Here is a 23634-nt window from a genome sequence, read left to right on the forward strand (position 1 = left end):
AGGGTCTGGGTCTTGGGGGTCCCCGGGCAAGGTTTTGTGGGGACTAGAGTGTACCAGGCACTGGAATTCCTGGTTGGTGGCAGCGCTACAAGTACTAAGCTGTTAATTGAGCTTAGAGGAATTCATGCTGGTACTCCATCTTTTGGACGCTAAGGTTCAGAGTGGGGAATTATACCATGACAGTACCAGTGTGAGATTTCTAAGGATAGCTACAGCACTTGGCCCAAAGTTTAAGAATCTGAAGTGCCTTCCAAATCTGAGAGGGACAAGGTGTGGAATATACTTTCAGAAGTCTTAAAAGAGCCACACTCTGAATTGGAAACTACAGAACCCGAACCACCGAAAAAGAAAATCTACCTTCTGTTGGTGGCATCTGACTCAGATGGTGCAAATGAACTTGCGGCAGTACGCACTGCTTTGGATCGTTATCAGTCAGAACCCATCATCAGTATGGAAACATGTCCTCTGGAATGGTAGTCAAAGCATGAAGAGGCATACAAATGCTTAGCATGTCTGGCATGTAAAATACCTTGCAGCAATGGCTACAACAGTGCCATGCAAATGCCTGTTCTCATTTTTAGGTGACATTGTAAATAAGAAGCGGGCAGCAGTATCTCCCGCAAATGCAAACAAACTTGTTTGTCTTGGCGATTGGCTGAACAAGAAGTAGGACTGAGTGGACTTGTAGGCACTTAAGTTTTACCCTGTTTTATTTTTGAGTCCAGTTATGTAAAAAAATAATTCTACATTTGTTTCATTACTTTCATTACTTTCATTACTTCTACATTACTTTCACAATAAAGAGTTTGCACTACTGTACTTGTAAGAGGTGAACTGAAAAATACTATTTCTTTTATCTTTTTTGCAGCACAAATATTTGTAATAAAAATAATAATATAAAGTGAGAACTGTATACTTTGTATTCTATATTGTAATTGAAATCAATATATTTGAAAATGTAGAAAACACCCAAAAATATTTAAATAAATGGTATTCTATTATTATTTAACAGTGCAATTAAAACTGCAATTAATCATGATTTTTTTAAATCTCATGATTAATTGTAATTAATTTCTTTAATAATTTGACTGCCCTAGGTACTAGCATACTTGACATCTGGCTTTAGCATGCACCAGTCGAGGAAACAATTGTGCAACTGAAAGAGGAAATCTCTATCCAGACTATTTCCATCCTCTATTGTTTGTTACTCAACCCATTCCTTACAGAGACAAATATGTAAATCTAGAGGATTGCAACACTGCATTGTGACATGTGCCTTTCAACATTTAATTTTAGCAGCATGAGATGGATATGCAATTCAGAGAAAACCCAGTTCAGATGAAAGAGGAAACCTGTGATACTGAGGAGACTATGTTTTTACCATAAAAGGAAACAGATCAGTTCAATGACCCTATAGGTTTGTGTTCTGTTGGGTGGGAGATCCAGTTAGATTCCTGCTCCTGCTCTCTCACTTCTCAGGACCTGGTAGGGTCTGGAAGTCCTGTGAAGGATGTTTCCAGTGATCCAGGTGATGAGCTCTGTGCTGCCAGCCACGAATCCCAGGCTTGATTCCTGGTCTTTAGGCCTTTGCTCCATGGTGTGCAGGAGTCATATTTCCCTCTTCTAAAGGAATCCTAGACTGGGACAATGTCCACCAGTGAGCAGCTGCATATTGATAAAGTTCCATCCTTGAACCCCAGATCATTATATTTATTTATATAGCATTTTTTAAAATGAGGTTTGATGGTTCAGCTACAGAGACCCCTCCCCTCGCATAACACTCTTTCCACCTCACTGTGTGAAAGAGTATTTGGTAACAGCCAAATTTAAGTAGTTGTGAGTAAAATAACTCAAACAGGGACGACTCCAACACTGAGAAGACTTTCCTTCAGCTCAGTGAAGACTGGAGCTTGGGACAAGGGGCAGGGACAATACATCTGGTCTTAATTATCTTGGTGGGACACAGGGTAAGAGCTGGTCTTGCAAATACATGGACCCTAGGTTACCAAGGCGCTTATATATTGGAAATATGACCCTAAAGCAGAGGTAGTCAATAGGCAGACCGCTGACCAAATCCAGACCACCAGATGCTTTTGAATGGACCCTGAAATCTTTTTATTTACTTATTATCATTATTATTGTTTTTATTATTTTCTCTAGAGTCTGGTCCTTGACTATTCCTTGACCAAGAAATTTGGATCTTGATAAAAAATAATGGACTCCCCCTGCTCTGAAGTGTTTAACAGAAAAGTGCAGATTTAATGCTAAGTCCCCATCTAAACCACAACTTTCCACTGTGTCACTAACAAGCTAAAGGCACCACTGGCTGAAAATATAGTTTGTGCTCATTGTGCACATGGTCAGTAGTTTATTACTGATCAGTGAATCTTAACCATGCATCATCCTTGCCAGTGGCCTAAAGTGGTACATGGCTTCGTTCCTATCAGGGGTAAGGCACATGGTTCTTTTGCTGTTTGGATGGGCTGGGCACTTCCAACCATGTCCTTCTCAATTCCCACTTAAATCGATGTGAGTTGGGATCATTCACAGCACTTGGCAGGATCCGGATCAAAGCTTTTAGCATTGCTTGTCGGTTGTCACAAGGCTATTGATAAAGTTCCCTCAAGAACCTCAAATCAAGACATTCCTGGCCAGCCAACACTGATGTACTGATACCTTTATTCCGTAAAACGTGGAAATAAGAACATTTTGTTTGCTGAAATCTTGCAGCTACAACACACTTTCAATTCCTCAAACATAATGTTCTCCACATGACTAAAAGTATCCCCATGACTAAAAGCATCCCCCGTTTTCCTCCCTATCTCTTTCCTCCCAAGTACACACACATGTGCGAATGGTGTTCAGAAGGAGAGAGCCTATGTCTTTTTCTTTATAAAAAGGATAAGAATCTGATATGTGCATGCTTCATTGAGAAAGTTACCAAACCACAGGAGATTGTGAAAGGGGAAAGCCGAGATCCGGAATATGTGCGGAACAAAGGGAACATTTAAACAAATGTTTTACAGTATCTCCTTCACCAAGTACACTGCTTAGCAAGACTGTAGGGATCCCCATCACTTGCATTCACCATGAAAGACAAAGTGATTATATCATAAGGCTGGTGGGCTATGTTGAGATGTTGGCCTCTTCATATCATGCTGTTTTATCAGTGTGGAAAAAGATGCCGCAATTGCTAAGTTTTAAATTAAGTGTTGGATCCTGGTCCCCTGCTCTGGCTCACCTGCACCACTCCACTGTGTAAACTTGAGTGACCTAATCAGCCAGCTGAGAATTTCCCTGCCCTGGGGGAATCTCGGTGAGACATACCTCACCCACACCCTTGTAGCCCTTCGCACAGAGGATAAAATTCGTGGTGTGGCCAGAGCATTCCTGCACTCCAGCCACCCTGGCTGCTGAAACATCCCCATGGGCGTTGTTACCAACTAGTGCAAGTTAGAGCAGCTCTGGTTACTCCAGCTTGCATTGGAAAGTGAAATGGCTCAGGACTAGGGGAGTACAAAGATGATATAGTCACTTTTGTTCCTTTAGGATATCCTACATTAAGCACAGCTTGACTTGAAGATCAGGGCCTGTGACTTCAGAGACAAAGTGGGGGAAAAAAGTGTGTTTATTATGAGAGCTAAACTCAGTCACACACACACATACACGCAAATGGTATTCTCGTTTTTTTCTGGTGCTCAGTCCACACAACTACCCCAGCAGGATAGAAAGTGATGACATTCTCAACCAATGAAACTCAAGACCACAAGATCTAACATTGTAATATCACACAAATTTGTTACTTAGCAACAAGTAAATCATGGTTCTCTTTTCAAGAGGAAATAAAGTGTTTTAAAAAATGGTTTCCCACCAATGATGGATGTCTCTGTCACATGAATTTGTGTCACAATGCAGCGGAGCAAGGTCTGAAATAAATGTGTGGATCTTTAATTGTCATGCAAAACCATAGGCTCATAGGACACTTCATGGAAAGTTAGGAATATACTGTGAATTTAGGGGCAGTTGACTGTAGAGTGCAGCTGAAGGAACAGGGACGAAACCAGGTATGAAAATTTAATTTAAAAAAATTAAAGGTGGGAGGGAGGGCGCTGTTCCTCATAAGGGACAGTAGACTTTTGAGGTGGCAGATTTGAGAGTCGTTTTAAGTGAATTTGGTGCAAATGAAGTGTGTCAGATCAACCAATCCTGGAGACAGATGTCTTTTACTTATCCTCATAGTAGGTACAACCAGGACAGTGGCAACGCAAGACGCCCCCTAACCCCGCCAATGTGCCTTAAACCTTGCCCTGGATAAGTCACCTGTACGGACAAGAGAAGAACTCATTTTCTTTGTCCCATTCAATCCTTGGCCTCTCTGCTAAGACTGTCACCGAGGTTAACAAACAGTGCTATTTATTATGGTGATGATTTTTGCGATATGGGCTCCTCGCTAAGAACTGGGCTGAGACTGCCTATTTGTTTCCCAGAGAGGCCACTAAAGAGCCAGCAGATGGTGGTAACTTTCAGCAGCGTGAGACAGATCAAGGAAAAGGGCAAATGAGCATTCCACGTGCATTTGGTTAATGTTACAGTGTGCCCATTCTGTCTCCTGCAGAGCCATTTTGTAGCGATTGTGTCCCTGACAACTGCCCAGGAATTCCAGGAATGTGAAGTCACCGTGTGCTTTCCCCTCCTGCTCCAGCCTGTCGGCAAGAACAGGATATTCACCATAGAGAAAGAGACACACGTCTTGTTATCAGGAAAAAACACTCAGTCAGCGTCTGCGATATACTCTGATTAACCATATGGCCACCAGGGCTTCATCATCAGGAAGCCAGAGCACATTAGCTTGGGGAAAAGGGCATCAGGGAGGCAGTGGCCTACAGAAATTTGCTCAGCGGGCACTGAGATTATCCATGTAGCACTGGAAACGAATACAAGGAATAAGGGTAACCCTTTGCCAAACCGTAATATCAGCAAGAAGTTTTATTTATATCAGAATCCTCCAGAGCCAGCTGAGCAGAGATTATAGAGTTACAGAGAGAACAGCAGACGTGATGCACTGAGACACAGGGGAAAAGTCCCATCAAAGGGGTCCAGGGAAACAACAAACGACAAGAGTGGAACTTGAGCCAGCTAAGTCTCTCCATTATCCACCCATAAGGTGGAACTGCATCCTTAATATAGGAACAATTTGAGGAGTCGGTCATTAATATCATAGCTGTCCATGAATCTTCTCCCCATTGGCTGCTTCTTGTCCTCTTGATGTAGCATCCCACTAGAAACAGATGGATGGGAACCTCCTTCCAACACTTCACCAGAGACAAACAGATGGCTGGGACGTTAGTGTAAGTATTCATTGGAAACAGCACCTTTAATGCCCAGTAATGAACGCACTGCAGAACTGAAGCTGAGTATAAACCTGTAGGGGATTTGAACCCCCAACATCTTGGCTCAGGAGTGAATGATTTTAGGCAGAGAGCTGCAGTGATGGGCCAAACTGAGGCCTTGGCTACACTGGTGCTTTACTGCGTTGCAACTGTCCCGCTCAGGGGTGTGAAAAAACACTCCCCTGAGCACAGCAAGTTACAGTGCTGTGAAACGCCAGTGTAAACACTGCCCCAGGACTGGGAGCGCAGCTCCCATACTGTAAGCTAATCCCCACAGGGAGATGGAGTACCTGCAGCGCTGGGAGAGCTCTCTCCCAGCGCTGGTGCCACGACCACACTTGCACTTCAAACCGCTGTCGCGGGAGCGCTCCCGCGGCAGCGCTGTACAGCTGCAAGTGTAGCCATACCCTTACTGACCCTCTGAGCCCCATGCGATAATCTTCAGAAGTTTGAGAGCCACAAGACATGCCGTGGGGCGGCACCTGCCAGGGCGTGGGGCTAAAGCCCAGAGACCTCTCTCCCCACAGGGCAGAAGCCCCTAGCCACCCCTTCCCACCACAGGGCAGAAGCCCCAAGCTCCTCCCTACCCCTAGTCTGGTAGGCAGAAAATGCGGGGTGGGCATAAGTGGACTCCACAAGCCACACTTTAACTGTAAAAGAGCAGTATATGGCTCAAAAGCCACCATTTGGCCATGCCTGCACTAGACTACATGGCACTACCTACCAGTGCCCTCTCCCATCTCCCTGATCCACATAAACATCTCTCATTTCCAGCATAGCCTCTGCAAATATGTCCTGTCTCAGGTAAACAGGATTTTGCTGCACTGGCTGACCTTGTTTACCTCCCTGAAAAAAAACTCATTGGAATTTTTCCTAGGAGCTGGTGAGTCACCTCTTAGAAATGTGCTGGCCGTTCCATACTGAGTCATTCCTATTATACTCCCCCAGCTCACTGTCCTGCAACAGAAAGTCAAGGCCAAACAAGAACCCCCTGCTATCCCGATGATGTAACGTGCTCTCTGTCAGCACAGCAGTGACTGCCCTTGTTATTTCTGTGGCAATTGTCTCTGCAGAAGGAAGTGAGGCCTAGTGACCAGGCATTCTCTGTGCCACAACACAGGAAGCGTGCTGAAAAATTAACCACTAGCATTGTCAACTCCAAAACCACAACACAAAAACAAAACAAAAAGACTTCACGAGAACAATTACCAAAAGAAAAGAAAAGAAAAAAGGCCAACTAAACTGGAGAAAGGCCAAGGACCCAGTGTTTTCATTTCACAACACAATGCACATTAAATAATACTTCCTTCTTGCAAGAAGGCCCTTGTGGGGCTGTGTTTTTGTTTTGTTTTGTTTTTCTTCATTACTGGAAGGGAGTCCATCCATATCAGTCATTCTCAGCCACACCATGAGGTCAGGATGAAGGTCTCTTCAGCACTGCTCCTCAGCACCAAGCATATCAGTTATTCTCAGCGCCACTCGGGAGCAAAGGCTCTTTCTATCTGACCTCCAGCCCTTTCCAGCCCTGTTGCAACACAATGGTCTTTAGAATTGCTTCTGCCTATCTGTCACCCTCAGCCCTTCTGTGGAGTAAAGGGTTCTTCGGCCCTTCTCTTGTCCATCCATCCATCTCAACTATGTCAGCCCCACTGCAGAGCCAAGGTCTGTTCAGCATAGCTACTATCCATCCATAGGAGCTAGGGAGACTATCTATGCCTAGGAGCAATGTGGACTAAGCCTCCTCAGTGCTGCTCCTCTCCATCCAGCAATATCGGTAGTTCTCATCTCACTGCAGTGCTTTTCAGCACTGATCCACCTATGCACTTCCAATATGCTACTGCAGTCATAACTAGGTACTTCTCTCTGAATCTGCCAACCACATCACCACTCCCAGGCAAAGATCTCTTCCTCACTGCAATTATCCATCCTACTGAGGAGTAGGTCCCAGAACCTCACCACGCTTGGTCACTGTGGCTCAGCAAGACTGTGACACTGGTTAGCCAAGTCCTGTGTCCATCACTGGCCTCATTTGCTGGGGGCTACTACATAAGTACAGATGGTGTTGCTAGAGCCACCTAAGACCGAGGTTGCCTGACACTTTCTATGATAAAACTGTTTTCAGTTGCTTTTACTTTGCCAGACTTTAACTGTTTAAGATGAAATTTCGCATGCTGAGTGTCTGTCTCAGGCTGAAATTTTTTGGAATGCTTGGGCTAAAGTGGTGAAGCTCTTTCTAAGAATGAGACTAGAGGAAAATATGACGTTTTACCCATTTAAAAATATTCTTACAACTGTTTTGTTTAGAAGCTCTTGTAACTCCAGCCTTTGGAGGAGGAACTTAAAGTCTGGCAGGGCCACCACCTTGGTGTTAGGGATGTGCCTTTTGCCATTTCTGTGAAGCTGTGCTCAAATTGGGCACAATTATAACTTTGAAAAATCTCAGTTCTCACGTGGGCAATAGAGATTTGCTGGAATTTGGCAGCTAAATTCCCCAAAGATTCTATCTGTGCTGAACATGCACCTTCTCAGGATTGCAGGGACTGAGTAGAACTTTCCTTGCAAGTTATGCTCCTGGCTGCTTGTAGCTGCTTTGATGCCAGCCACGGGAACTGAGGGTGGGGGGCTGTCTCTCCTGTGCTGTCAATGCTCCTCCTGTTGGCATTCAGGCTGCATGGACGAGGAGGACTCAAACTGACTCGAAGGCACAGAAATGAGGAACAAGGTGAGACATGGGGGAGGAGTGGTGTGTGTGAGGAACTGGGGAAGAAGGGTTGCGAGATCCAGAGATTGTGGGTAGGAGCCAAGAGAGGTATAGGTGGGAGCAGGGAGGCAGGAGCCAGAGCAAAGAGGGGGGATGGGGAGGACAGAGCAGGATGGTGGCAGGAGCCAGGGTGGGTGAACTGGATAGGTGCAGAAGGGGACAGGGCAGGAACTGGAGGATGGATGGTTTGGTTAGGAGCAACAACAGAATGGGAGGGAGGAAGGAGCCAGGGTTTTGGGGAGTGGACAGGAGCAAAGTGGGAGGTAAGCAAGAGCTGTGGGGTAGAGCGTGGAGAAGAATAGAGACAGAAAGAGAGAGAGTGGAAACAGGGCATGGGGAGTGGGTAGGAGCAGAAGAAGGAACCAGAGGGAGAGTGAATAGGTGCAGAGAGGGAAGGGGGCAGGAGCTGGAGTGCTGCAGACAGGGGCAGAGAGGAACAGAAACAGGCTAGGGACAGAAGGGTCCATAACTACTGCAGAACACTTCCCTACAGAACCTGGAATTGAATCCAGAAGTGCTTTGTCTCACCATTCGTCTAGTGTGAAACCCACTGGCAAAGTGTATGTCTCATCCTCCTCTAGTGCCTAGTCCATTCAGAGGATGACACCTACTGCTGCTACCCCTTATTCCATTAGTTCTAGTGGTGGAGATCTGTTCTGTAGATCTAAAGGTTCAAACCCTGCTGATAAGCCAGGGTGGTGGTCTGCATGGTTCCCCGTGACAGAATTCCTGGTTTTTTAATTATTTTTTTTAATTAGGGAATTATGTTAGAAAACGGTGTTAAAAGAATGACAAAAAGGTTGCAAAATCAAGCATTACAAAGTTAGGGAACACCAGAATTAAGGTTGCCTGTGCAACCTTAATTCAGCCCTATTGTGAGTAAGCATTATAATACAGTCTTTAAAATATGGTCACATATTATTTATTCCACAGGACTGCTGGCTCATTCAGTGAATGGGCAGTTATTGAGTATTTCTTTTTACCCTCCGCGTTCAGTAACAACCCCAGGCCTTATTCGATACTCCTCTCAAACTTCTCTTCTGCATACTTCCCTTATCAAACTACCCACTCCAAATAGTACTAGGTGTGGATATTTGGTGTAGTAGTCAGTTATTTTGGAAGGAAGTTGTTTGGTAAAGGAGGTGATGAAAGGTTAACATCCCTAGGTTAGTAGAATTAAGTGTGTGGTGTGTGGTCTGTGGTGTAAAGTAGTTGTGGTAGTGGTACAATGCATGCTTGGGGGTGGAAGTTAAGAGGGTATGTACTATTATGTGGCTTAACTTTCCATTTCTTTGCTTTTGTGGTTTTGTGTCAGGCATGTTATATGCGTAGCAACCTTAGCTGCTTAAGGACATTTTTGTGTATTAATTTCCTAGATTTTCTAACATTTAAGTGATGACGTTTTATCCATTCAACAGAGAACATTAATCCATGGGTTACATTGTTGTGCAGACTTTCAGTTATACAAATTAGGGCAAAAAATGACCCTAAATCCTAATTTTTATTGAACTCTCTATTTCATCAGATCCACTTAAGAGTCATCTCTCTGCCAAACTTTGTGTAGGCAGACATTTTTTAAAAGTCAGATTCCAATGGACAAATGTGAACCACAGCCCTATTTCAAACATGTCCTATTTAAACTTTATGAAAATAAATCAAACAAAACCCACAAAGAACATTCAAAGGGCACAAAAGCTAACACTACATGGAAAGGCCTCTTACAGGTAAAGAAAAACAGGAATGTATACAGGTCTGTCGCATCTTACACACATTTAATATGCACGGTTTCAGCTTTACGCAGTTGGCAAAAACAAAAACAAAAAATCCAAAAAAGAGAAAAATAACAATTTTAATACTGTAACTGTAGTGCGGGTGATTCCGCCCGCCATTCAACTCAATGTAATTTTGACTATAAGCGGTTTTCACTTTACGCACTAACCGCGGAACGGAACCCCCGTGTAAGATGAGACTCGCCTGTACCCTATTTTTAGCCCATTTTAAAAAGCAACCTCAACTGTCGAGTCATGAACAAGCATCTCCATAATATTCTGCAGATTTTAATTACAGTATCTAGCATAGCTCATAATTCTAGTTAAACCAAGAGGGGAAAAGGAATCACCCCAATTTTGGGATGAGAGTCTGTTGCAAAGCACCATTTGGCACAAAGAGTTCCTTATGCTGTGAGAATTCCCCCACCCTGCTCATGTCCTAACTCTGACTCTTCCCCATAGCCCCCACCTCATCCCCTCTTCCCCAGACAGCTGCAGTGATTGTTTGAAGGAGAGGAGCTGCAATGAACTGTATCCCAGAGACATGTTGGGACGCAGAGGGAAGAGCAGAGAGATGGATTCTACTTGTCAACTCGTGATAAAATATGGTGATAAAACCAAAAAAGTTCTAATTTCGTGGTTTGAAAAAAAAAGAACTTGGCTAAGTCTCTAGACCAGCTGCTTCCTACATAAATAAGAAGCATGTATGGTGCACAAAAAAGAATTTCTGACACCCCAATCAATTAGACAAGGGGGAAAATGGCTCATTTTCCTTCTCAAAATATAATTATTGTAGTTACAGAGGATTTCAAGGACATTTGATGTTTTGGCAAAACTGTGGATTGATGACCCTGGAGTAGAATAGCAGGAAAATGGCTGAGTTACCAGTCCGGACAGAAATGCACTGGCACAACAGCATGTAGAGGTGTGTCAGGAGAGAAATAGCAGGGGATGCTGCCAATCAAGACAGGTGCGCCTTAGTACAACAGTAAATACATGTCTGTTTGTGAGAGTTGAGCCAGAGCTAGCATCAAGAGGAGTTATTTTGAAATAGAATCTGGACAAACTGGAGAAACAGTCTGAAGTAAAAAGGGTTAAATTGAATAAGGAAAATGCAAAGTACTCCACTTAGGAAGGAACAATCAGTTGCACACATACAAAATGGGAAATGACTGCCTATGAAGGAGTACTGCGGAAAGGGATCTGGGGGTCATAGTGGATCACAAGCTCAATATGAATAACTCTGTTGCAAAAAAAGAAAACGTCATTCTGAGATGTATTAGCAGGAGTATTATAAGCAAGACACGAGAAGTAATTCTTCTGCTCTACTCCACGCTGATTAGGCCTCAACCAGAGTATTGTGTCCAGTTCGGGGCATCACATTTCAGGAAAGATGCAGACAAATTGGAGAAAGTCCAGAGAAGAGCAACAAAAATGATTAAAGGTCTAGAAAACATGACCTATGAGGGAAGATTGAAACAAGTGGGTTTGTTTAGTCTGGAGAAGAGAAGACTGAGAAGGTACATGATTTACAGAGTAGGCCATATGCTGGCCCTTTCCCTGACCTTTTGTGCAGTTCCAGCAATGCAAAGTTGCTCTAATGTGTCAGCTGAGAAATCCTCAGGAGCGGGAGAATCCTATACCACACCCTTTTAGCTCCCTTCATATACTGGAAGGGACAAAGAGGGGGCATGAGAGAAGTGTGATCAGCTCTGGAGATCCCCAGTAGGCTTAAGAGCCTCTAGGGATCCATTACAGAATCTGAGAGAAGGTCTGAGGCTACTCTAAATTATGCTAGGGACCGCACCCCAGGGTTTGGGGGAGTGCCAAGATAGCTCAATAACACCTTTGCCCCCCAGCCCTCACTTTCTTCATCAGCACTGAGCAGAGCTCTGATGCAGCTGAGGCTCATGGATATGAGCCTGGTACTTCACTCATTTATAACAATTTTACATTGGTGTGACTGCACTGCCTTCAGTGCTATCGCTCCTGATTTACATGGGGAGAACTGGAGGCACTGTGTGGGGAAACTTGACTGCTGCTGCATGTGCAATACATGTTTTGTGGCAAAACAGAGGACCCCAGCCCTGGTCTACACTACAAACTTCTGTTGGTAGAACTATATCGCTCAGGGGTGTGGAAAATCCTCACCCCTGAGTGATGCAGACATACCGACCGAACTTCTGGGGTAGACAGCATTATGTTGATGGGTGGGCTTCTCCCCATCAACACAGCTACCGCCTCTTGGGGAGGTGGAGTACCTATGTGTTGATGGGAGAAGCTCTCCCGTCAGCATAGGTAGCGTCTTCACTAAGCACTACAAAACTGCACCGCAGCAGTGCTGTAAGTGTAGACAAGCCCTTAGTCTCCAATGCTGTCAAGACCTCACCTTTCAACAGAACTCTGTTCGCGTACTCAAAAAAGAGGGATAAGGTGAGAGGGAGGCCGGGAGGAGTTACAGAGATTACAAATCCCAGTTCAGATCAAAAGGAGCCTCAAGAGAGTGCACTCTCCCTGAAACTATAGGCATAGAGCACCACCTAATGAGCAATTATCATTCAGACTTGAACGAAGCACAAAGTGAATATAAACCAAATCAGAATGGTAGCATTTTATATCCTCTATGCACTGGTATAAATGACTACACAAGGTGCAAAGCAATGGCGAATCTGGGCCTGTGTCGTCTTCTCTCCACAGCTCTGCACTCAAGTCAGTGGACCAATCAGAGACAAGGTGAGGTTGAGGTGCAGGCTCATAGTTCTCCTCTCCTTTTCTTTGTTAACAGTTTCAGAGCCATCACGGAAGGCCACGGGCCACCAATGCAGACTAAGGTGACCAGATGAGAGGAAGAAAATATTGAGACACATGGGGACTGGGGGGTTGCCAGCGGAGCCTGTTCTTCCCACTCCAAGTCTGAGTCCTGCTTCAAAGTATGCCTCAACCATCATCATGTCAAGTTTATAAATAGCAATTTAGCCGTAGGCCAAAGTCACAAAACCAAAATATATTACAATAAAACTAAAAACTAAATTCAAAAAATTAAACTACCAAAATATATGTAAATACAGATGAAAAAGAATATAAAACTAATTAAACCATGTATAATCACCGTGCCACTTGCCTTTCCCTTATTTTAGCGGCTAACCGTGCAAACTGGACAACCGCCTGGATCACAGTTACATTGTCAGTTCCTAATAAATATTCTGTTTTCTCACGATTGTATGAGGAAGACTGCAGAGATGGTGGATTAGGCCCAACTGCCACACTGATGCATCCAACTACCCCTGTCACAAATCAACACTAATCTCCCAGCATACACCCCTCAGTGCAACCATTCACACAACAACACAACCCCCATAAAAAATAGCCCCAGACATCACCTTGAGGCCTAGAATGTCTGCTGAGTCACTGTGAAGCAAAGGAAACAGCTACAAGCACGGGCTGAGAACTCTTGTTGTTTAGAATATCACTTGGTTCAATCATCACTGGGAGTCGCAGTTTGTTACTGTCCAATTTTTAAGTTCTCAGCCATTTTCAGCTTTTTTACACAGATGACAAATTACCTTCATGCAACAGCATGGGCTTTCAGCTACCTAACTGTATAACAGCCCTTCACACTTCCTAGTATCTTCCAACCACATATCTCAAAGTGCTTCACAAACATTACTTAAATAACCCTCGCAACATGCCTGTAAGCCATGGAGATAATATTATTCTTGAAACTACAGAACAAAGGTTAATTCACTTGCCCAAGATCACATAGCTAGTTAATGGAGGAGCTGGGACTAGAACAGCTCCTTCCTTTACTCTAACCACCAGATTTCACTGTTTCCCAAGGAACAATAAGGAAACCTGCCACCATATGGGAGCACTGAAGTACTCATCTGTGTCCTCGGCTCAGCTTGAGTGGTACTCACTGGACAGATTCCCACACTCTACCGTTTACCATCCTGTTGGCCTCAGCAGCTCCTTCTCATCAGCTGAGCAGTGCAGGCATGGAATTTAGATTGGTTCCCAGTTGATTAGGAGCCAAGCAGAGCAGTTGCAATATTAGTAGTAAGATAATATTGATAACATCCATAAAGAAAGTGTATTGTGAGGACTGGGTGGCGTAGGGGGATTGTAGGGGGATTGTTACTGGGCTATAGCATCTTTTATTTAACTGGTATGTAATTACCAGATGGAACCCAGCATTTTATATGATGAAACATCTAACAGAAAATGAACAGACTTTGCATGTTGGTGTGAATTTGGTGCTTGTGGAAATTGCTGATTTGACAGACCCAGTGATCAAAATCCTCAGTTTATCCACAGAATAGGGACAGCATGGGCAAGGCATGTTTCATCAAACTGCCCCATCAACATGTCTCAAGCTGGAGAGACCATTATACAGATGAGAGGGTAATTCACTTGCATGCTCATTCAGTCCTTGGACTTCAGAGATGCTCAACGGTGGTGTTTCTTATGATCTGAGCACATATCCGCTAGACTAGGAGCTGGACTGAGACCACCAAATTTATGTCAGCTAGTGCTACAACACCTAACAGCAATCCGACAATAGCAACTTTCAGTCACTACAGACCTGGGCAGACTTTGAACCATCAATCTACATGTAAAAGATGCTATAGCCCAGTAACAATCCCCCTACGCCACCCAGTCCTCACAATACACTTCTTTGAGCGCTGTCTGCACAGAATACCTGAAGGTCACATCACTGACCCCTTTGCAATGGAGGAACTGAGAATTTATATATTCCAGCCATTTCAAGAACTAACAAGAGAAATTAGTGCTGGCTAAAACTGCTTCTCTGTTGTGCATTCTGCAGTGTGCACTTTGAAAGTGTATGTTCCATTCTGAGGCATAAATACTATGAAACAGAAATAATGAACTCTGTGATCAGAGTTGGATAAAACATTGAATTGGAACAAGGATATATACTCCTTGTGGTGGATGCACAAACCCCATGCTGGATCTCGACAGAAAGGGATTAACGGTCTATCCTGGTAACTGAGACTTAAATCAGTTCATTCGTCACAGCACCTGCCAAAAACGTCAAGCCTGACACAAAGATCTTCCAGCTGTAGTTGATAACCAGGAGGGAAGATGATGTAAAGGGGAGGAGGTATAACCTAGAGTTAGCTATGCTGATAGTGGGAACACAAATCCCCAGAACGATATGGGCCTAGGGATTAGAATCCACAAGCAGCCTTCCCTGAACTAGGTAATGCACAGCCAACAGAATGTTTGACCCCCTGGAAATACTGACCAGATCTCCGTGAAGAAAGGGAACACCTACATTTGGACTAGATATTTTTCTTCTTTCTTCTGGATCTGACCTCAGTCCATTCCCAACTTGGGCTATGGTACTTGTATGGTTGTTTTGCTTGTTGGTTTTGAGTAAAGACAGTTGTTTTTTCCAATACTACTTACAAGTATTTCATTCTTTTTGGCCGTTGCTGTGGCTAGCTGACACTCTACTGGTGTGAAACCTCACTGCAGATACTGTGCCAGAATAATAAGAGAGTTCACTGAAGGCTCAGATTTGAATACAAAATCACTCTCTGGGTAGGCTTGTGTATTGCAAGGGTTCTGGGTTAGTCTAAATGGACACCAGTTTGGCAGGCATCTCCTACTGCATTCTTTCCATGTGCTTTTACAAGCAATAAAATTAAAAATACAAAACAAAAAGTCCACACCATACCAAGTAGTTTCTCTGATTCCCCACAGCTCCCTGACTTGGCTTCTAGTCAACACAGCCCCTGTTGGCCTCTTCCTTTTCTTTTAAGCTGTTGAGCCTGTGAACCCTGGCTGGAAACTAATTCCTGAAACTCCAAGCTGTGACTTGCTCATCTGGGTCCTCTCCTAGGGACAGTATTGGCATGAAATATGGCAGGGCTTTGGGGTTACCCTCCATGGAGTGCCATAAGACCTATATATCCTTATTCCAGTAGGTGGTGCTAGCTAATCTGTCTAGGAGCTTGGCTTCCTAGGCCAAAGTGGTATTAACCTTATTTGTGGCATTCAGAAGGCAAGCTTTGATGTCAGTTAACTATTTTACTGTCGAGTATCAGAGCAGTAGCCGTGTTAGTCTGGATCTCTAAAAGCAGCAAAGAATCCTGTGGCACCTTATAGACTAACAGACGTTTTGGAGCATGAGCTTTTGTGGGTGAATACATGCATCTGAGGAAGTGGGTATTCACCCATGAAAGCTCATGCTCCAAAGCGTCTGTCAGTCTATGAGGTGCCACAGGATATTTTACTATGTGGTCCCTCCAGCAATGTGAGGACATGTATCTCCCTGAATTGCTGTTAGGAGAGTTCCATACAAAATACACCTGTTTGGGCAGATATATATAAATAGTGCCACCTACTGATAAGAATATAGCACTGATCATAACTATGTAAGTTCAGTAAAGTTGCTTATATGCATTGTAAATGGCTTCCTGAGTGCAGCTCTTAATGGTTGCCAACTCTTGTGACATTACAAGACAATGGCAGCACAGTGCTATCAGGTTCCAAACCTTAATTCTGTTGCAAGGTCACTACTTGGAGCTCTGCCAAACAGCATTCCTTCAGGGAGGCTACTCACTTCTGATGAGATTACCTATGCTGATCTTTGCTGCAGACTCCTTCTCCAAGATTAGCTTTTGTAGAGTGCGACTGACCACGAATAGATGTTAGTTATTAATATCAGTGTCTGCATCAACTGCAAGTTAAATCACATCTTCAAAGAATAGTAGCCATTTAATACGGTAATTACTATGAGCTAAATCCTGCCTGTAGTCCTTATTCTTACCTTACTCATGCAAAACTCTCACAACAGTTAGCTGGGATTTTGATTAAGAGATTCTGGAACTAGGTTTATGAATTTGAATGAGATAATGATTCTACAGAAAGGAAAGAGTGAGAGAGCAGCAGAATAAGGACAGTGGACTTCAAAAAAAGCAAACTTTAAAAGATTAAGAGAATTGGTAGGTAAGGTGTCATGGGGAAAAAAATCTAAGGGATAAAGGAGTTCAGGAGAGCTGGCAGTTTCTCAAGGAGATAATATTAAAGGTACAACTGCAAACTATCCACGTGGAAAGGAAAGGTACGAAGAATAGTTAGTGATCAATATGACTCCATCAAGAGTCCTTTAATGACCTGAAGATCAAAAAGGAACCCTACAAAAAGTGGAAACATTGGCAAATTGCTAACTAGGAGTACAAAAGAATAGCACAAGCATGTAGGAAAAATTTGGAAAGGCTAAGGCATAAAATGATTTACACTTAACGAGGGACATAAAAGGCGTTAAGAAAAGGTTCTTTAAATTTATTAGGAGCAATAGAAAGATGAAGGAAAGTCTAGGTCTCTACTTAGCGGGGAAGGAGAGCTAATAACTGATGATATCAAGAAAGCTGAGGTGTTTAATGCCTATTCTCTTCAGTCTTAACTAAAAAGGTGACCAGATACTCAACACAATTAAGAACATAAGAATGGCCATACAGGGTCAGACCTAAGGTCCATCCAGCCCAGTATCCTGTCTGCAGACAGTGACCAATGCCAGGTGCCCCAGAGGGAGTGAACCTAACAGGTAATGATCAAGTGATCTCTCTCCTGCCATCCATATCTAACCTCTGACAAACAGAAGCTAGCGACACCATTCCTTACCCATCCTGGCTAATAGCCATTAATGGACTTAACCTTCATGAATGTACTAATTAATATTAAATAATTATTATTATTTATTATTAATGAATAATTACGATTAACAATAAGGGGGAAGAAAAGTAAGCCAAAATAGGAAAATAACCGGTTAAAGACTATTTAGATAGGTTAGATGTATTCAAGCTGGCAGAGTACTTGAGAAGCCAGCTGAAGAAATATTGGAACTGTTAGCAATTATTTTTGAGAACTCCTCGAGGACAGATAAGGTCCCAGCAGATTGGAGAAGGGCAAACATAGTACCTATCTTTCAAAAGGGGAACAAGAAGGACTCAGGGCATTACAAACCAGTCAGCCTAACTTCAATACCTGGAAAGATACTGCATAAATGCAACAAATTATTAAACAATCAGTTTGTAAGCACTTGGAGATTAATAAGGTTATAAGGAAAAGCCAGCATGGACTTATCAAGAACAAATCATGCCAGATCAGCCTAATTTCCCTCTTTGATGGGGTTACTGGCCTAGTGGATGGGGGGAAGCAGTAGGTGTGAAATATCTTGATATTTAATAAGGCTTTTTAAACAGTCCCACATTCTCATAAGCAAATGAGGGAAATGTGGTCTACATGAAATCACTATAAGGTTGGTGAACCACTGGTGGATAGACAGACCATATTCAAAGAGTAGTCAAGTATCAGATGGGTAGCCGTGTTAGTCTGGATCTGTAAAAAGCGATAAAGAGTCCTGTTTCAGAGTAGCAGCTGTGTTAGTCTGTATCTGCAAAAAGAACAGGAGTACTTGTGGCACCTGAAAGACTAACACATTTATTTGAGCAAAGAGTCCTGAGGCACCTGTGGCATGCATCTGATGAAGTGGGTATTCACTCATGAAAGCTTATGCTCCAATACATCTGTTAGTCTATAAGGTGCCACAGGACTCTTTGTCACTCAAAGAGTAGTTATCAATGGTTTGTTGCCAAATGGAAAGGGTGTATCTAGTTGGGTTCCGCAGGATCAGTCCCAGGTCCAGTACTGTTCAACATTTCCATGAATGACTTGGATAATGAAGTGAAGAGTATGTTTACAAAATTTACGGATGACACTGAGCAGGGAGGGGTTACAAGCACTTTGGAGGGCAGAATTAGAATTCAAAACAATCTTGACAAATTGAAGAATTTGTCTGGATTCAAGAAGATGAAACTAAATAAAGACAAGTGCAAAGTACTACACTTAGGCAGGAAAAGTCAAATACACAACTACAAAATGAGGGATAACTGGCTAGCTGGTACTACTGCTAAAAAGGATTTGGGGGTTATAATGGATCACAAATTGCATACAAGTCAACAATGTGTTGTGCATAAGATGCAGGAGGTATTTCTTCTGCTCTACTCAGCACTGGTGAGGCCTCAGCTGGAGTAATGTATCCAATTCTGGGAGCCACACTTCAGTAAAGGCGTAGATAAATTGGAGAGTCCAGAAGAGAGCAAGAAAAAAGATAAAAATTTAGAAAACCTGACCTACAAGGAAGGGTTACAAAAAGTGGGCACAAAGGGGAGGCGGTTCTTATAACAGTCCTTAAATATGTTAAGGGATCTTATAAAGAAGATTGTGATTAATTGTTCTCCACGTCCACTGAAGGTAGGACAAGAAGTAATAGATTTAATCTGCAGCCTGGAAGATTTAGATATTTAGATATTAGGAAAAACTTTCCAACTATAAGGGTAGTTAAGCTCTGGAACAGGCCTCAAGGGAGGCTGTGGAATCTCCATCATTAGAAGTTTTAAAAAATAGTTTAGACAAACATCTGTCAGGAGTGGTCTAGGTTTACTTGGTGCTGCCACAGCACAGAGGGCTGGACTTGATGACTTCTCAAGGTTGCCCTCCAGCCCTACATTTCTATGATTCTATGATAATATTTGCTTTTAATTGTTCTTGTATTTAACAGCTTAAAACCACCTGCATACTGGGACCCTACACCACCAAGTATTTTAGTGTAACAGCACTTTAAATCATGTGCTATTATGGCACACTTAAAGTCATAACAGGCATGTTTAAAAAAAAAGATCTCAAATCTACCTGTCCTAGATATGCTATGAAATAATATTTTATCATAAAATTGCTTTTCAAGCACTTCCAAAATAGACTTCAGGATCTGAACACCTTGGTTATCTGTCTTAATTATTCCTAGACACTATTAACTGAAACTTACTAGCCATTACCTGATATTCAAGTTGTAAAAACCATTATTTTCCTTCCCCTTGCTGTTTAATTTTCCTCTGGATAGATGACCAGAGGTAGAAAAAGTGGAATCCTACTTCAAACCTTTACTACACTACAGTGAATAGCAACTCCAGTGACATTAAATGTAAACCTAATGTACATTATTTTCTCTGAAGTATAAGATAAAATTGAGTGAACATTTTTGACAACAAAATTCTTTAGATGGTTTATCTCTACAGTTCAAAAAGATGTGTCACAAATGACATCTATTAGATGTCTCAAATAAGGATAATGAACCCTATCAGCAATCCTTTCCCTTTGGAAATAGCCAGTGGTTTTCAATCTTTTTTCATTTGTGAATCCCTAAAAAGTTTCAAACAGAGGTGCATACCCTTTTAGAAATTCAACCTGTGGTCCACTACCATAGAAGTCTTAGACTGAAAACTAACCGAACAGAATTAAACTATAAACGTTGCAGGTGCTTGGCATGGCATTTGATGCAGTGTGAGAAGGTGCTAAACTGTAGGCTTCTACGGTAACACTTCTGGGTTTTGACCTGTTGGTGGGAGTATTCACATACTTTTGATTGATCAGAAAAATGGAATGACTTTTCTGGGCTCTAACTTTATTTTCATAGTCACCTTTTGTGGACTCCTTAGATATAGTCTGTGGCTCCCCAGGGATCCGCGGGCCACAGCTTGAAAACCACTGGTCTAACTGAAAGCAGTGGAACTACTCATGTGAATAAAGACTACTTGTCTGAGCAAGGGTTGTAGGATCAGGCTCTTCACCATCATAAGCATCACACAGAAAACAGCCAACTTACACATTTTGTGCTGTCTTGGAATCAAACTGGAACTTCACTGCTACACTGACGTCATCTGGTGCCAAGAATTAATTTGCAGTCACTCCAGGTGAGAGATACGGGTGCCATTTCAATACCTGTAATACCAGTGATATAATAAGTGACATTCATTAAACTTAAATTTTTAGGCAACTATTAATTTGGAAGGTTTGTGACTGTGGATAAATAAATGATACTAATGAGGTCAAATGTGACCATTTCTATTGGATTACCCTAATTTATAGTGACACTGCCAGGTTGGTCAGGCGCCAAATGCAGGTTGTTTTAAAAAAAAAGTTAGAAAACTTAGTATTAAAAATGTTCACAAAATATTTTTTAAATGTCAATGAAAACAGTGTGTGCTCTAAATTCAAGGAATATCATCTGCTAAAACTCAAACTGTAAATCTTTTATGTTAATGGCTTAGATTACTAAACACTGACATTTTAAAAATTCAATTTTGTTCTTGCTATTCACATGCTGCTTGTTTTTCTGCTTCTATCTCAGACTGAACTATGTCAATTTTCTTGTTTTCATTCTCAGGATCATAGTGCTGCAATGTTCTGGTTTCTAGCACTACAAACAAAATTGTTTAAAAATGGGATGGATTTGTTGCAGTTCAGAGAAATGTTTCCAATTTGTTCATCTTTTGTTTTCTGAAAGCTTGTTTACCTCAAACTTAAACTTTATGTCAAATTTAAGTTGCTGCTGCCCTTTAAAACATTCTCTGTAGAATCTGAAACCCAAAAATATTACAGTTTGTGCAAGTGCATGAGAAAGTGAAACGGACTCAAAATAAATGTGAAATTGCAAAGTCTGATTTAACCATGCACTTCAAAAAAAATCTAATATTGTTGGTGAAAGAACTTTTGTTCTAATTTTAACAATATAAGTTGTTACATGGTGGTAAGAAACTTTTTAAAATGACTTCTAAATTGACAGTGTCTACTTAATATTCAGCAAAAAGAATACAACCTCTAGACACCATGCTGTTTGTGCAAAGTTTTTGAACGAGCAAGTAGCTGCAGTAAATATAAAAACTAGCTGGAAGTTCAAATGAAATAGATCAAATGCAACATATTTAAAGCAGATAATTAAATAAAGCTTCCCTCCCCCACTTTTTGAGGAGTTCAGCTATACCTACAAATTACCCCACTCTGTATATTAATCTGCTCTTCACATTGGTGTCCTTTTCTCTAAAATTTAAATTTATATAGCAGAATTCATACCAAAGTCCTCTAAAATATTACATACATACAGCATCAAAAAAGTGAAGCTACAGCTAGGAAGCAATCAAGAAGTGTGCTGCACAACAGTGGGAGTAAAGGGGACTAAAGATGGTGGCATAAGTGCTTAGTCTTATGAAAAATGGCTCACAAGACTTAAAGAGCAGATTTTCAATGCATTGGGCTGCAAATAAAAATGCACATACCTTTGTGTACTGCAAATGTATGTGCAAATGGATGCAAACATCTAAATACTCAACTGGTGTGGTAATTGTGCTCCCATCTTCGTGCATGTTGCACAAGAAGGTCTCTACTTCTTGAAAATGTGACCTGTGACATCCACCTGGAACAGGTTCTCAAGACCTAGGTTACGGCATTATATAATGCTTTTCATCCTTCTTGAAACTCTTTACAGAGGAGGTAAGTATCAAAGTACACCGCTACCCTGCTATAACGCGGTTGTGGGGAGCCAAAAATCCCTACCGCAGCAGGGGCGGCAGGGCTCCAGCGGTGATTTAAAGAGCTCCGGGCTCCAGCTGCTGCAGGGAGCCCCAGGCCCTTTAAATTGCCGGTGGAGCCCTGCTGCTTTAGCCCCGGGGTAGTGGCGGCAGGGCTCCAGTGGTGATTTAAAGGGCCCGGGGCTCCCATAGCAGCCGGAGCCCCGGGCCCTTTAAATTGCTGGCAAGCCCCGCTGCCGCAGCCCCAGGGCTGTGGGGAGTCCAGGCCCTTTAAATCGCCTCCAGAGTCCCGCTGCTACTGCACTATACGCGAACCCATGTTATATCAGGTCGCATTATAGCAGGGTAGAGGTGTATCATTATCCCCATTTTACAGATGAGGAAACTGTGGAGTGATTATAGAGTTCCTGGTCTTCCACTGTTACTAGAGAGGACCAGAATGTGTTTTAGTTGGGATCCTAATAAATGGAGGAATTTCTTGGTTAGGGCTCGGAGTTCTGTATTTGCTGCTTAAAGCATGGCTTTCTGTGTTCATGTCCTCACACTCCATGGTGTCAGAAGCTTGTGAATCCCTTTCTTTAAAGGAGTGAAAGAAAGAGCCCCCCGCTCACCCACCCCGACTGCCAGAGTGGTGAGTGTGTGGGCAAGGTGGAAAATCAGGGAGGAGACCTATGAAAGCTGCAGCGGGAAGAAGGCAGAGCCCTGTCTCAGAGTAGCAATGAAGCCCAAAGCACAAATGAATCTGTTAGAGAAATTTGATTTTGGAAATAACTCAGGCAGCTGGCCTTACTGGATCCATAGATATAAGCAATTCTGTATGGCTTCTGGTTTAATGGAGAAAGCACAAGAATACCATATAAATGCCCTGATATTTGCCCTGGATGCTGATGCTATCCGATAGGCCCTACCCCTCGTTGATGAGGAAAAGAAAGAATACTTCAAAATGAAAGAGGTTGTTGACACCCATTTCATAGGCAGACAGAATATTATGTATGAAAGGGACAGTTTAAAAGGAGATGCTAGGAACAAGGGGAAATAGCTGAGACTTTTATTACCGCTTGTTCAACATTGCAAATAGGCAATGTTAGAAGTAGAACTAATAAGAGACAGGCTACTTCTTGGTATAGGAAACACCAGTTTATCATCACCACTTCAGTTAGAGCCATATCTCACACTAGCAAAGGCTATACATAAGGGGACTGTTGGCCCCTTACTAAAACTCACTGTGTGGGCGGGAGGGGGTTGGGTTGGGTTGACTAGCTCCCAGGACCAAAAGAAAGGAGAACGATTGATGGGAAATCAGGACCCTGGGACTGACAGTC

The 23634-nt window shown here is 42.7% G+C and overlaps 1 long non-coding RNA gene across 1 annotated transcript in view; it reads right to left on the minus strand.

The window, feature by feature from the left end:
• Positions 1-23634, minus strand: part of LOC127031071 (uncharacterized) — a 94515-nt gene that overhangs the window by 65359 nt on the left and 5522 nt on the right. Inside the window, exon 2 of the long non-coding RNA XR_007768491.1 lies at positions 20611-20726. This is a non-coding gene — a long non-coding RNA (uncharacterized LOC127031071). The remainder of the gene's footprint in view (positions 1-20610; positions 20727-23634) is intronic.

Source organism: Gopherus flavomarginatus, chromosome 1 (assembly GCF_025201925.1).
Source record: "Gopherus flavomarginatus isolate rGopFla2 chromosome 1, rGopFla2.mat.asm, whole genome shotgun sequence".
In the NCBI taxonomy this organism is placed as follows: Eukaryota; Metazoa; Chordata; order Testudines; family Testudinidae; genus Gopherus; species Gopherus flavomarginatus.